The sequence below is a fragment of the Falco rusticolus genome, chromosome 11, assembly GCF_015220075.1.
Source record: "Falco rusticolus isolate bFalRus1 chromosome 11, bFalRus1.pri, whole genome shotgun sequence".
NCBI classification, from domain to species: domain Eukaryota; kingdom Metazoa; phylum Chordata; class Aves; order Falconiformes; family Falconidae; genus Falco; species Falco rusticolus.
Genome location: NC_051197.1, coordinates 29,619,161 through 29,632,327, shown reverse-complemented (window position 1 = coordinate 29,632,327; position 13,167 = coordinate 29,619,161). Strand labels below are relative to the sequence as shown.

The following is a 13,167-nucleotide window of genomic DNA, read 5'->3' as shown; positions in this document are numbered from 1 at the left end:
TGCTCCGGAGAAGTCTCTCTGAAGCTGCTCTGGGGCTTGTTAGCGGGGTGATAAAGGGGATGAATGGCCTCAGAGAAATGCTCTGTCTCCTGCCGTGGCATTCATTATCCTTTAGCCGGGCAATTCTTCACACCAGCCAGGAGCTCTGGGCTGGCTCGTTTATTGTCCTCAGGGGCTGTTTTCCACAAGAGGCCACGCTCTGCACTGGCGCTTGTCACCCCAGGCAGCTCGAACGTGCCTGAAGCGCCCGCAGCATAGCAGCCCGCACAAGGCAGCTGGGGGCAGAGCACTTGGTCTCCCAGATAGTCCCTGAGCTCATCGCCTTCCTCCCACACAACCAGCTTGCTTTCCCAAACTCACAATTTGGTGATCTGAGCCACAACTGCCCCCCCGAGATCTGCAGGAAACAGAGCAGGGCACGTTTTCAGCCTAATTTCCTAAGTGCAAAGCATATGTAGTCCCGCTGCATCAGTCTGTCCTCTGCCCACTCCCCAGCAACTTCTGACACCGCGAACAGATTTCAACCCGATCTGACAGACAGAGGTCTTGGAGACAGTCAGAGTCTATAAATTTCATGCAAACAGACTGTCAAACAGAGGAGAGACATTATTAGCACCTTCCCAACTGTAGTGTATCATCCCTTATTAGACATCAGACAATCTGCGTGGGGGAAAGAGAGATGCTATAAATATCCCGTTAAAGGGAGATGCTCCATTCAGCACAAGCAGCTTACTAGACACCAGAGAACCCAAACCCAAGCTATGTACCCACTGCACACAGTCCTACTGGGAGAAGGTTTCAAGCCTGCTTGGCTGATAGGAGAGCCAGCCAGCCAAGATGGCACATTAGCCTTTGGGAAAGCCCTTGGAAACAGGCTGTGTGCTCTTCCCTTGCCATTCTTCCCGTGACCAAGCTGAGGTCCCACTGCGTGTCCAGCATGAATTGCCATCTCAGGCTTGCGGATGAGTTCAGACATTCCCTGACATGGAAGAGACATGCCCAGCTCCGAGGGGAAGCACTGATGGGCAGAGCAGCTCCCTCACCCCCACAACCCTCCCATTGCCTTTGCACCACACAGAGATTTCACCTTCCAGCCAGATGTTTCATCCACGGGCTGCTGCCAGCAACCACCAGGAAGGCAGCCCAGAGTCCAGGGAGCTCACAGCAGCATCACTTAGACATCAAGCTACTCATTAGCAGGTTGACTGATTAGTGGTACTTGTTATTGTGAGTGAGAGGGGGCCTCTTCCTCTGCACACAGGTCCTCGCTGCAGACCAGAGCCACTCACCAGCTCAGCACAGACCTGCAAGCTGGTGCCAGCACAGGGCTGGCAAGCAGCAGGATGGGTGCAAAGCTCAGCCTTCCCCCGGCAGGACAGAGGAAGCCCCAGTGATCCTTCCTCTTCCTCCTAAAGGCTGAAGGGGACACAACAGCCTCTTGGTTCTCCTTTAAAGACAATCAAACAGTGCCCACATCGTGCAGTGTGATACAGCTTCTGGAGAGCAACACCAAGAAGCCATTTACTAGAGTTGCTGGCTGGTCTTCCTTCCTCACCTCCTTTCAGTGACCCGATTAGGAGACCCTCATTGGGCTGTTCCAGGGTGAAACCTGGAGTTGCCCTCGACAGGAACTCCCGTCACTCATCACCACTCTCTGGTACTGGAACGAATAGCGGCAAGCGTATGGCACAGAATGGTGCACAGCAAGGCAGCGAAGGGGAGCGGCGCTTGCTGAGGCTGAGCCCAGCACTTCAGTGTTTTCTGACACCGCATTCTGGGGACAGGGCAGGGTATAATCCCTGTGCTCATTTAGGATCTGCACTGACCCAGTCATTATCTGTTTACCGTGTCATTTCCAGCCTCAGGCATTCCAGAGCCCTGGAAGTAACTGAGAAGTGGGAAATAGTCTTTTTCCCTCCAGCTCATAACGTGACACTGGCTCAGCTGGCCAGACGCATTTTAGGACTTCTCTGATTCACCCGGTAAAGGTCAAGTCCCAGGAGGTGCCATCAGCCTGGTGGATCACATATCGCTCGTACCTGCGGGGCTTCAGCTCTACAAAAAGAGAATTTAAACATGCACTACAGCACATCTTTTATTCCAAAAAAAGGATTTACACTTCAGGGGTGCTTGACTCCCTGCTCTGCCCCACAAAAGGAGTAATAGGGATTGAATCCAGGCTTGCGTTCATTAAAAAAAAAAAAAAAAAAAAAGAAAATCCAGAAATCCAGTCACTCTATCCTAATCGTTCTGATCCAACCTTTCAGTGTTGCATTGAGCTAAAGGGCCGCACATGAAAGTATGCCAAGAGCGGCATGAAATGTTAATGTTGCAATTAAAACAATATGAATATTGCAGCACCGCTCTGCTGCTCCCCATCCACTGAACAATTCTCATTCAATGGAAGTCAAGTTACATTTCAGGAAATAATGAGGTCTGCTAATTAAGTCTGGCCTAAGACGACAGCAGTCTTAAAAGGGAAAAAAAAAAAAAGCCAACTCAGATATCCCCAAAATGTGTACATTTGCTGCTTATTACCTGCAAAGGGAAACCATTAATTCTGCACAATGCCAAGATCACAGGTCAGTGCCATTGTCTTATTGCACACATCTAAAGGAAATTATCTTTTTAATGATAAAACACATAAGTCATGACCTGCTTTGTCCCTAGGAGCTGAGTGGGAAATGCTGGGCTGACACTTTCCATACTCTGAATGCCGAAAGCAGGTACCTGACAGCAAATGCCAAATCCAGGCTGTGCGAGTGAGAGGCAGGCAGGGGCTTCAGAGGGCTGAAGGCAGCAGATTGCCTTCAGCTGACACAAGACGGATCCCAGCCTGTACACAGGGAAGGGGTTTTTCCTCCCCAGCCACCCAGACAACCAAGTGACAGTGACACCGGGTGCTCAAGCTGGTGGAAGCCACGGGGAAAGAGACCACTGGGTCAGTCCTGGGAGGCAAAGACTGTCACTACGTGTTTTAACTCTAACAAAAGGCAACAGAGAAGACCCCCTCCTTGCCCCTTGCATCCATCAGCTGCTGTCCCAAGACAGCATGTGTTGCAGTAACAGGACAAAGCGACAGCCTAGAAAACCAGGAACATCAGGTCCAAGGGGTCCCAAAGGAAATCTGTATCAACGTACCACACCCGCAGCTTCCCCACCTTCTTGTCTTTCATCACCTTCCCAGATTTATCCATGACAGTAGGTGGGGCTGCCAGCATGTCTCCTGTGCTGTCCCCTGCCCAGATAACTGCAGAGGGAGGCTAGGGCAAGGAGGGTCTGGCACCATGCATATTTCAGGGGAACAGCAGAAGGCTGGGAACAGGCCCACCATGTCCTCCTACTGATTTGGCTGCTTTTTCTATTTCAGAATTTCAGGAGCATACAAGACCTACCCACGCTCCAGGCCTGAATTTTGCCATTAGACCCAATGTGACCCACCAGCGTGGAGTTGTCTAGGGGCCACAGAGCAGCTTGTGGTGTAAAGAGCAGGCTATGGCAGCCCAAACCTCTCCTGCCACTGGAGCAACACCCCTCCCTAACCTAAGTCCCAATTCTCCAGAAGAAAATTTATCCAGTGGAGGGGTAAGGGAGGGCACTGGAGCCCTGGTTCATTTCTTGACCCCTGCTGACATGCTGAACTTCAGCCTGTCTTTATTACAGACAACTTTCCTGGTAAGCTCCAAACAGAGACTGAGCCGCACTGACCAGACTTGGAAATGCAAAAATGCAAACGAGGAGGAGCTCAAACCATCAGGAGGGAAGCACTTCATTTGAAAGAGGAGAAAAATCTAGGTGAAAAGATCAGAAAGGACCTTCCAAATCCTAGATTGTCCTAAGGGACTCAGATACCTTTTCTATCCATCTGCGGCCTCCTGGAGATGGACGTAAAATAAACCTAGTTGGTCACCAAGGTCCACCCAGGAAGATGTCCCCACCACCAGCAGCTCCCTGTTCCGTGGATGAGTAGGTGGGCTCCCTCCTCCAGCCCGCTTCTCGCTGTATTTCCAGACGAACCCACACTTGCTGCTACCAAGTGTCTGTTCTGCAATAAAGAGCAATAAACATGCCAGAGTAATTAATGTCTTAACAACTTATTACAATCCTCAGATAATTAATCACAAAAGCTAAACATGCTGTCTCACCCTCCTAATGTGTTAATGCTCTAATTATTATGCCTCAATTAAGGGAAAGTCAGCGCTCCTTGCTTAGAAGTGCATGTTTAATAAGGGTGCTTGAATGCAGGCAAGTTGAAGTGGGAACGGAGGGTGACGGGGGTTAAGGAAGAGGACACCATTTTTAATGAGGTTTCATGGGTGGCTCAAGGCAAGGAATTGACAGCCCCTGTCTGGGATCTCACACCCGACTGCACGTGGAACTGGGGGCCATCTGCGGTGGCTCTGTGCTCTGCTTCCCGCCGGGCTATTTATAGGAGAAGCAGCACGTGGGGCACAGAGGAGGCAGGAACTGGAGATGAGCAGTTACGCTGTGGATCTGGCCGGCGCCAGGCAGCAGAGCCAGCAGCTCACAGAGCAGTCAGCAACAGGAGTAGGTAGGCTCCTCTATCCGGCCCCCTTCTTGCTCTATTTCCAAACCCACAGGCACTTGCCACGGCTCCCGTCCCACGTGAAGCATCCCCGTTGCCCAAGCCTCTCCAGCACAGTCCTGTTTCCATGGGGCATGTTGCCTCCAAAATCAAGCTAGCTCTCTGGGCCATCCATGGAGATAATAGCCCTGAAACCCAGGATTATTCTTGGGATGTGGCAGATCAGCTCATCTGATTTCAGTCATTGCCTGGTGGTTTTCCACAAGTCCTTGTCGTATGAAGGAAAAGAAAGCCATGTTTCCAAGAGCACACCACCATTAAAACATTCTTGTTTTATAGACAGGGAAACCAAAGGTCAAAGGAGAGATTCTGCAGGGGACTTTGTGGTGGTTACTACTGAATCGGCCTTTCTGGTGCCTGGCCCTGAACCTTGCTGGATGTTGGGAAACCTCAGAAAGAGGTTCTTGGTGGTGAGGAGCTTGAGCAGACTACAATGATGAACGTTATAGGGGGACTTGGACCCCTCACTGTGCGATAGCAGGAGGTCCCTGCTGCACTTGAGAGACACAGCTCTGCACCCATATGACCCTCGTTCTTCAGGAAGACTTGGTACAAAGTATAGTCAAGGCAAAGACGGCATCACCTCCATCCCAGTCTGCAGAAGTGATGTCTCTAGAGAGCAAAGGACTCCAGACGTAGGACTCTGTGAGAGAGTGAAGCAATGCAGTGCAACGAGGCAGGCATGGGAAGCTGGAACCAGGATGGCCAGGCTCCAGATCTTGGTATCCTACAAGAAGCTGCAACAGAAGAATGGCTGGAGCCCAAGACTCCCAAACAAAGCCTATAAAAATTTTCTTTTTCAAATAAAAAGCTTTTGAAACAACTCCCCCACTCAAGTGGGTCTTCAAACACAAGAAAGCTCTCCCTGAACCAGCATGGTTTCTGTTCCATCTAAGCTTTTTTAAATTTCTCAGACAAATTAATCACCAGAAGCACTTGCAGCTTAGGTTTGACTGGCAAACGATTGCATTTCCTCAAGAAATAACACACTGTGTAGGTTTGGATGGTTCCCTCTGAGGAGCAAGGCGGAGGGAATAAGAAACAAAACAAAACAAAGCAACCCGGAGGGGACATGAATTTTAAAACCCATGAACAGTTTCAGTTTTCAAATAATCAAAATGAAAAAATATTTCATAGTCACTTCCACAAAAATAATTCTGTCACCTTGATTCTTTGGTGATGCCTCACAAAAAACAAAAGCAATCTCTCCATCTCTGCCCACTTCACCTACAGCACCTCTGAGACAGCAACCTGCCAGCTGAGTGGAGAAAAGGGCTGATGTCTCCCCATAGAGACAGCCTGCGGATTCCCCCAGGGATGAGGGTTCCAAAGGAAGACTTGTGTGTTGGGCCTCTCTCCACGCTGCCTTCCATTCCAGCATTAGTCTTGACCTGCCCAGACTTTTCTTCATCTCTTTGATGAGGAAGACTTCAGACATCCAGCCCTAGTTCCCTGCACTTGGCTGGAGGTACCACAGACCTTTACCTCAGCAGCTTCGTTTTGCAAGTTGCTGCACCGGGAATCCACCAGCACTGAACCCATCCGGCAAAACCTGACCATCCAGGTCAGGGCCATCAAAACCACTGACATCTGAGCAAACACAGCCTCACTAGGGAGATACAAGGTATATGATGCCTCTTGAGGAACCAGAGGATCTTTCTGCTGCTGTTTACACTGACAGGAGTTTTCTATAGCTGTTGGCATTGACATTGCTCCTCTGTGCTGAAGATGGCTGTGCTCAGAGATGAGGCTGTTGCCTTCTTTCTTTTCAATCATACTATCCAGGTCTCTCAGGCACTGCAAGAAAGCAGCTAACTGCTTTTGGACCTCTCCCTTCTTGCCACCACCATCAAATCAGTGGTCACTTGAAAATATGAGCCATTACTTCAATTCCAGGGCTAGAAATTTTGGTTTGGTTATACTAGGTTTGACCTATTCAAAAGCATCAAGTCAGATGACTACCTGGTGCTAGGAGGTTTGGAGAAGTTGACTGGCTTATGTTAGTATGTGTGGGGTTGGAAAAAGCCATTTATTTAGAAAACTGCAGTAACACACAGCTCCTGTGCCAAGGTATTTTCCCTGGGATGCTCCGGGTCCCATTTAGCCCATACCCACCACCAGGACGAGGCAAGGCAACAAACCTGAGCCTTCCTCCCAGTACAGAGGACCGATGTCCCCAGTAACCCTCACTCTGCCCAGCCTGAGCGTGCTCCCATTCACACTGGGGCAGATGAAACGGAGAGGGGAATCCCCGTGCCCCTTTGCACCTTTCCCTGCTGACCTCAGGATCAGCTCCTTGGCGCGAGTCACAGCCCAGGGTATGCTCCCAGAGATCCTCACACAAAACACCGGCAGCCAGCAGCCGCACGCGGGCACGTTCCCAGGGGCCAGGAGCAGGGCTTGAACGTTGAGGGCAGCCTCTGGAGGAGAGCAGGTAACCATTAGGTGAATAGATACAAAACGTAATGACCATCACACAAAACGGCATCACTGCTTCCCAGAAAAAGACTGGACCACAAAGCTGGTGCCACCAGAGCCCAGACGTCCCCAACACTACCTCACAGCCCCCTCCAACAAAAGCTTTCTGAGCTCGGCTTTCCCACTCCCTCCGCCTGCTGCCTTTAAGATGGCGTGCAGCACGACAGCTGGGAAACCCAATCTGGTCCAAATTTTGTTACAACCCTGCTGGTTTTTATTCTTGTTTACCAGCATTAATTTTAATGGCTTCCCCTACATTAACTTTGTCCTGAACCGGTCAGAGGAAAATTCCTGCTCACTTGCCTTCTGCAGAACAGCCTGGGTAATTTTCCCTTGTCACATAACGGCCCACCTGGGCTCCTCAGGAATGACAGCCACACTGTGTACTTTGTTGAGGGCAATAAACTTCCCAAAGCTGGGGGAGGAGGATTTACATATCCCTGAACACACTGTCCTTTCTTTGTTCAGTTTGGGTCTTGGTTTGCGCTGATCCAGCAGGTGGAAATTTCTTCCTCCTGTTCAGCTCCGAAGGGAACTACCGAGCCTGAGCCAAGGAAACGTAACGATTCCAGGCAAAGCGGCAACCCCGTGTCTGAGCAGCTTTGGGCTGGGTTCATCACTGGACATCTGAGCCTCATTTTCCCCCAGAATCATTCAAAATGCCTGTACAACAGGTCCTGAAAGAAATAACAGTGCCAGAATACACAGGGAGAATGTTTCGGAGAGGTGGGGAGCAGGAAGAGAGAATACCTTGGCCTCCACGCCAGCCCTCTGCTCTGCGATGCACACCGCATCCCTTGCCGGGAGCTGAGCATCGCCCAGCAGGCAGTGGCCCCACTTGTGCTGTCTCACGTGTCCCGCACACCTTCCTTCGCAGCAGGGAGCAGAGGTGAGGACGATGCAATGCCTGAGCTTTCCCTCTCCTGTCCACTCTCCCTCTTCTCACCTCCAGCTCCTTCCAGCCACCATCTTTGGCTTCTTTCAGGAGACATCACAGCTCCATCCAGGCTGGGCTCTGCAGGAGAAATAAAGATTGTCCTTTCCGTTGCTCACCAGATGCTGTGACCTGTGATCCCTCTTCTTTCTCCAGCTCACAGGAAAGTGTGATGGCTCAGGCCAATGGGAAGGAAGAGAAACACTCAGGATTCTTTCAGCGCCTTTCTCTCCCATTAAAAAAACAGGGCAACAGCTCTTCCCACCAAAGAAATTGCAAGGGTTTGATTCAGGCACGTTTCCAAAGTTTTCTGTCCCTGACAGCATAAAAAAGGAATATGGTTACACCAAGGGAAGCTATTTGATGTATCACATGATGCCCATACTTTAAACATACAGATGTTCCTTCCATGCTCCAAGGGGCAATTTGGAAGACAGAGGACTCAAAAAATCCCACTATATCCAACCACAAGCACCTGGGCTGCTGTAGCGAGAGTGTTGCCATGGAAAGATGAGGAAGGCAGCAGTGAGATGGCTGGAGTATTCCTTCTAATTAACATGAAGAATTTTGACTGCTCTGCTGTGTTTTCTGCAAGAGCCTAGCAACCACCACAAAAAGTGTTATTCACACATCTGAGAAGTGTTTAGCAGGGTCACATGTGTAGTAAGCGATGTGAGGAGCGAGGGATACCTCTCCAGACAAGGCCCCTTGAGCTTGGGCACACTGCACGTATGCAGCTTGGACATCTCCACTCCTGCTCCAGGAGGCTCACACGCTGGGTGCAGGCAGCCATCGGACCACACGGGACACCACAGTGATACCGCAGGGCGAGGGAGGGGGTGACATGCAGGTGATGGAGCCACTGCTGCAGGGAGGAGAAGACCTGAAGCAGGAACTAGATTCCCTACCTTCATGGGACAGAACAGGGCAGCTTGTCATCGCACAGTTCAGAGGTCCTGGCTGGAGAATCCCCACCACCCACAGTCTCCTCTATGTAGAAACAAGCTTGTCAGCCTGCTGTGAGGGTTCATTTCAAATGTACTGTTTCCACCAAGACACCTGCTACCCTGCCCTAATAAAACAGAAGAAACAAGACCTTCAAGATACCTTGCAACACCTCTACTAGGCACTAAAGAGTTAGTCAGAGGCCACAGCATCCTAACTTCTTCCACCCGCTGAAGTAAAGAAAAGGCAGATACTCCACATGTGCCAGTCTAGCCTCTTGCACGAAAGGGGCACTACAAACTGACAAAGAACAGCTTCTGCCCATTCATTAAGTTCTTGGCATTAACTGATTTCTCTCCAACCAAGCCATAAAACCCAAAGCTGCATGCAGGCAGCATCCTAAAATATCCTTGTAAATCTCAGCCACCACATTCATTAATTACAACCCAGTGATAGTTCAGGCCATTAGTTCTGGATGGTAACTTCATTTATTCCCACGTTAATGCTTGATGTCAGTGGTTATCTCATTACCACTCTATTACTTACCTACTTAATCCATCATTGCAACCCAAGCCAGAAGGGAGGAGCAGAGTTTGCCCTGCGTCTGTAGGAAGACAATGCATCAAGTGTAGAGCACCTAGGAATCACAAACAAAACACTTCGCTAATCTGCAGCTGAGGTTATATCTATTAAGAGGAGGAAATGACACAGATGAGTGCTGTTAGGAACACAAACACATTCCAACATTGAAAAATTGTCGATATGGAGGATTAAGTTTCCTATTAAATCAGAACCAAAAGCTTTTGCAAGAATGGAAACACATATTATCAGTCACAGAAAAAAAATTACCTGCCCTCCTCCTCATTGGACTCTCCTTCTTCCAAACCCCAGGCCAGATTTGAACAGCTTCTGCCTCTTGCGTGCTAAACAGTTTGAAAAGGAGATGGGTCAGAGTATGGGCACTGGGAGCTGCTCCCGGCTGAATGCTCCAGAAAACGTGCAGGCAGCATTGCAGATACCACTAGCCCTTAGCGCTGGTGAAAATACACCTGAAGCCATGTAAAGGTACAATAGTTATTGGCATTTCAATGCACACCCAGCTGGAGTTCCTCTTCTTTGGTGAGCAGGCGCTTCCAAACACGTGCTGTAGTGCACCTGCCGCCCTCCTGCCTGTCCCAGGACTTAACTGCACGTGCTGATCCAGCCTCATGGGTCTGGTCAGGGTGTTTCAGCACAGCAAGACCAACAGCTTCCCCTGTCTCACTCCCTCCTTCTTCCACCAAACAGTCTGGCTGGAGACAGAGTTTCATTCTTCCCCTGCTTAAATGAGAAAAAGGGAAGCTGTTTTTATGTTGTCAGGCTGTGAAACCAAGATGTGAGCTAGGGAAAGCGTTCCAAGGAACACTTCCCTTGCAGTAAGGCCGGTTCTCGTAAGAGCAAGGAAAGCACCTCTGCTCTGCCCATATACGAGTCCCACACTATAGGGCAGGTGACTGTGTTTTCCTGCTTCTAAGTGACATGATATGGAAGGACTGGAATCCTCTAACGTGGAAGAAGCTGATGCCACAAAAGCAAGGCAGAGAAAGAAGGCACAGCCCCAAGGTGATGTCAGGAGTAAAATATCAGTATTTTCCTCTGTGATCAGTAAACCCCCAGCTAACACGACTGCGCTGGCAAAAGTGGACTCTAAATGGTGCCGTGCCGTGCCGGAGCAACCGACAGGGCAAGCCTGCAAGATGCCACAAACAGATGTAATTAAAATACCTTTTCTGCCCTGCTCTCCATCCCCTCAGCAATGAAATCCATTATAAAGCGTGGAAAGAAAATTATTTAAAATGTCCCTGAAGCTAAGTTGTTGACACCAGTGTAGACAGATGGATTTTGATACACCCTTGATTAAACAGCTTTCTGCAGAAGCCAAAGAGGGCAGGAAAGGAGCTGGGTGATGAGCCAGAGAACCACCCTAGAAACGGTAGCTATTGCACAGAAAAAGCAAGTGCTGTTGCAGGGGAAAGCTGCCCCGACAACCAGCCAGAGCCTAAAACAGCCACATCCCCCTGGGAAGCAGGCTGCAACCCTCTGCTTCAGTGCCAGGCTCCTGTTCCTGAGCATTCTGCTCCGAGTCAGGCCAGCAATACCACACACATCGCTGCTTCCAGCCTCCGATGAAAGGCTGCGGTGAAAGCAAGCAACAGAAAGTCTCACACAGTGCTCAGCCTGTAGCAGGGCCAGCAATACTTCCATTTCCCATGGAGTTACACATCACGGAGGGATTCTCCAGGGTGCGGTAGGATACCGGCTCCAAGCAGTTTTCCCCACAGGCATTCACAACATCTCTTTCTTCCTTGCTCTCTCACACACAGATGCTCTTGGACTGATAAGGATTGAACTCCCTTGGCAGAGAGGGGCAAAGATGAAGTCTTCTCCCTGGCCCTCTACTTATATCAAGCTGGTAGGAACTCGTTATCTTTAAAATCTCTGGCACGTACAGCTGCAATCAGCCATCAGGCCGGAAAGTTATTAGGGGTGGGCAAGAAAGGAGCCAAAACCACATTAAAGCTGTTTTCTCAGGGAAGCAAACGAAAGGCAAGAAGGAAGGGTGTTACAGCTGGGTGTGGGCATCTGACCTGTCCACCTCTTAGAGACCTCAGAGAGGAAACCCAGGGAGGACAGAGGGTCAAAGATAGTTGCAGAGCTCAAAGCATGGCCTGGAGATACCTACAGCACCCAGAGCTGAGGTTCAACATCGTGAGTGAGCGCACACAGGCTCTGCAACCCTGGGTGCTGCAGGCATAGGGGGTCATGGAGCAACTCAAACTAGTGACCACTGCTTACCAGTCCTGTGCCAGTGTAACTCTGGCCCGCTCTGGTGGCCAAGAGCTCTGCAGTTGTTGTTAGACAGTAGAAAAGGCTCGCAGGCATGTCCCACAAGAAAAGGGGCTTTCCCGTCAAATATTCCTCAGGCTTTAGGTACAAAGGTATTTGATAGAAGATTCCACACGATGAAAGATTTACAAAGCAGAAAGTATAAGATACTCAGTATCACCAGCTCCTGCAGGTAGTCAAGCCCCTGTTTTTGCACAATATTAATCTCTTATTCCTACCTATTTCAGATGGTTCAAACAGAAGCTTCACATGTTTAATTCCCCCTGCTCTCTCCCATGGCCTGAAAGAAATTGAGGCAAGCAGCAACAATCCCATATCTAGCATCCATTTTATTATTTTTCTAGGACTTGGCTGCGAGTGCCCTGTGCAAACCTGACACTTGGGAACCCTCAGCTGCTTGTTTTTCTACGCACTTTGAGACTGAGGTGGCTTTTGGTCCCTGTTCTGCTCAATGCAATGCTCAGAGTCCTGCTTCGTAACCACAGTATCACTGATCTTCAGATCTGCAAATAACCGAGAGGCAGCTGAGCTCCCTTCTGAGTCATCAGAAATCCAGCCCCATGCTAACAAAGGAACAGCCCAGCCAGCCACAGAGAGCACTGCATCCCCACCTTTCCTGCAGCGGTTTAGTCTGGGCAAGTGTAATCGTGTCTCCAACAAGCAAGCAGGTGTTTTAAAAGTTCACCAATGCATTTCAATTAACCATGTTTTTAAACGCTCTTCACACCCAGCCCAAGTGAAAATACAACTGCATCTCAGACAGAGAATGGGGTGCCCTTCCACAGGGTATCACAGCTGCTTGTAGCCCCCATTTTTGTACCCGGGAAAGGACTGAGGTGGGGGAAGCACCTTTATCTTAAGGCTGTTTAAGCAAAGTCTCACATCTTTTAAAATAGGGCAAGAAGGTCACATTTACTGCTTAGCAACTTTTTTCTCTCCCAAAAAGTCACCACCCCAAACTTGCCATGGCCATGATGTGTATGTGGGCACCCACGCACAGAGAGGAAGGAGCAGCTGGTCCCTGCCTTAGTCTCTGATAGTCCGTTCAGAAGCTGACAGTTGAGCATTTTATTCCCCTGCAGATAAAACACATCAGTTGAGCACACCCAGGGAAGTAGCAGGACCAGAGCAAATTCCCAGAAAAAGCCTTGGCAGCGTTCCCCCCGCTCTGCGGCTGCGAGTGAGATCGAGTAACGGAGCACGACACATGGAGCAACAGAAGCTGAACAATGCACGTGTTACTGCAAGGAAAATTAACAATATTAGGGGGGAGGGGGAAAGGGAAAGCTCTTGCTAGCAAATATTTATTAAAACACAA

The 13,167-nt window shown here is 49.7% G+C and overlaps 1 long non-coding RNA gene across 2 annotated transcripts; it reads right to left on the bottom strand.

The window, feature by feature from the left end:
* Positions 1-2,665: 2,665 nt before the first annotated feature.
* On the bottom strand, positions 2,666-10,149 carry LOC119155553. 2 transcript variants are annotated; one of them, XR_005106753.1, is made up of 4 exons: positions 9,813-10,149; positions 9,510-9,600; positions 8,927-9,090; positions 2,666-4,045 (listed from the first exon to the last, which is right to left on the bottom strand). It is a non-coding gene; the product is annotated as an uncharacterized LOC119155553 (long non-coding RNA). The 2 variants fall into 2 exon arrangements; XR_005106752.1 differs by lacking the exon at positions 2,666-4,045 and adding an exon at positions 7,342-8,099.
* Between the last annotated feature and the right edge of the window lie 3,018 nt (positions 10,150-13,167).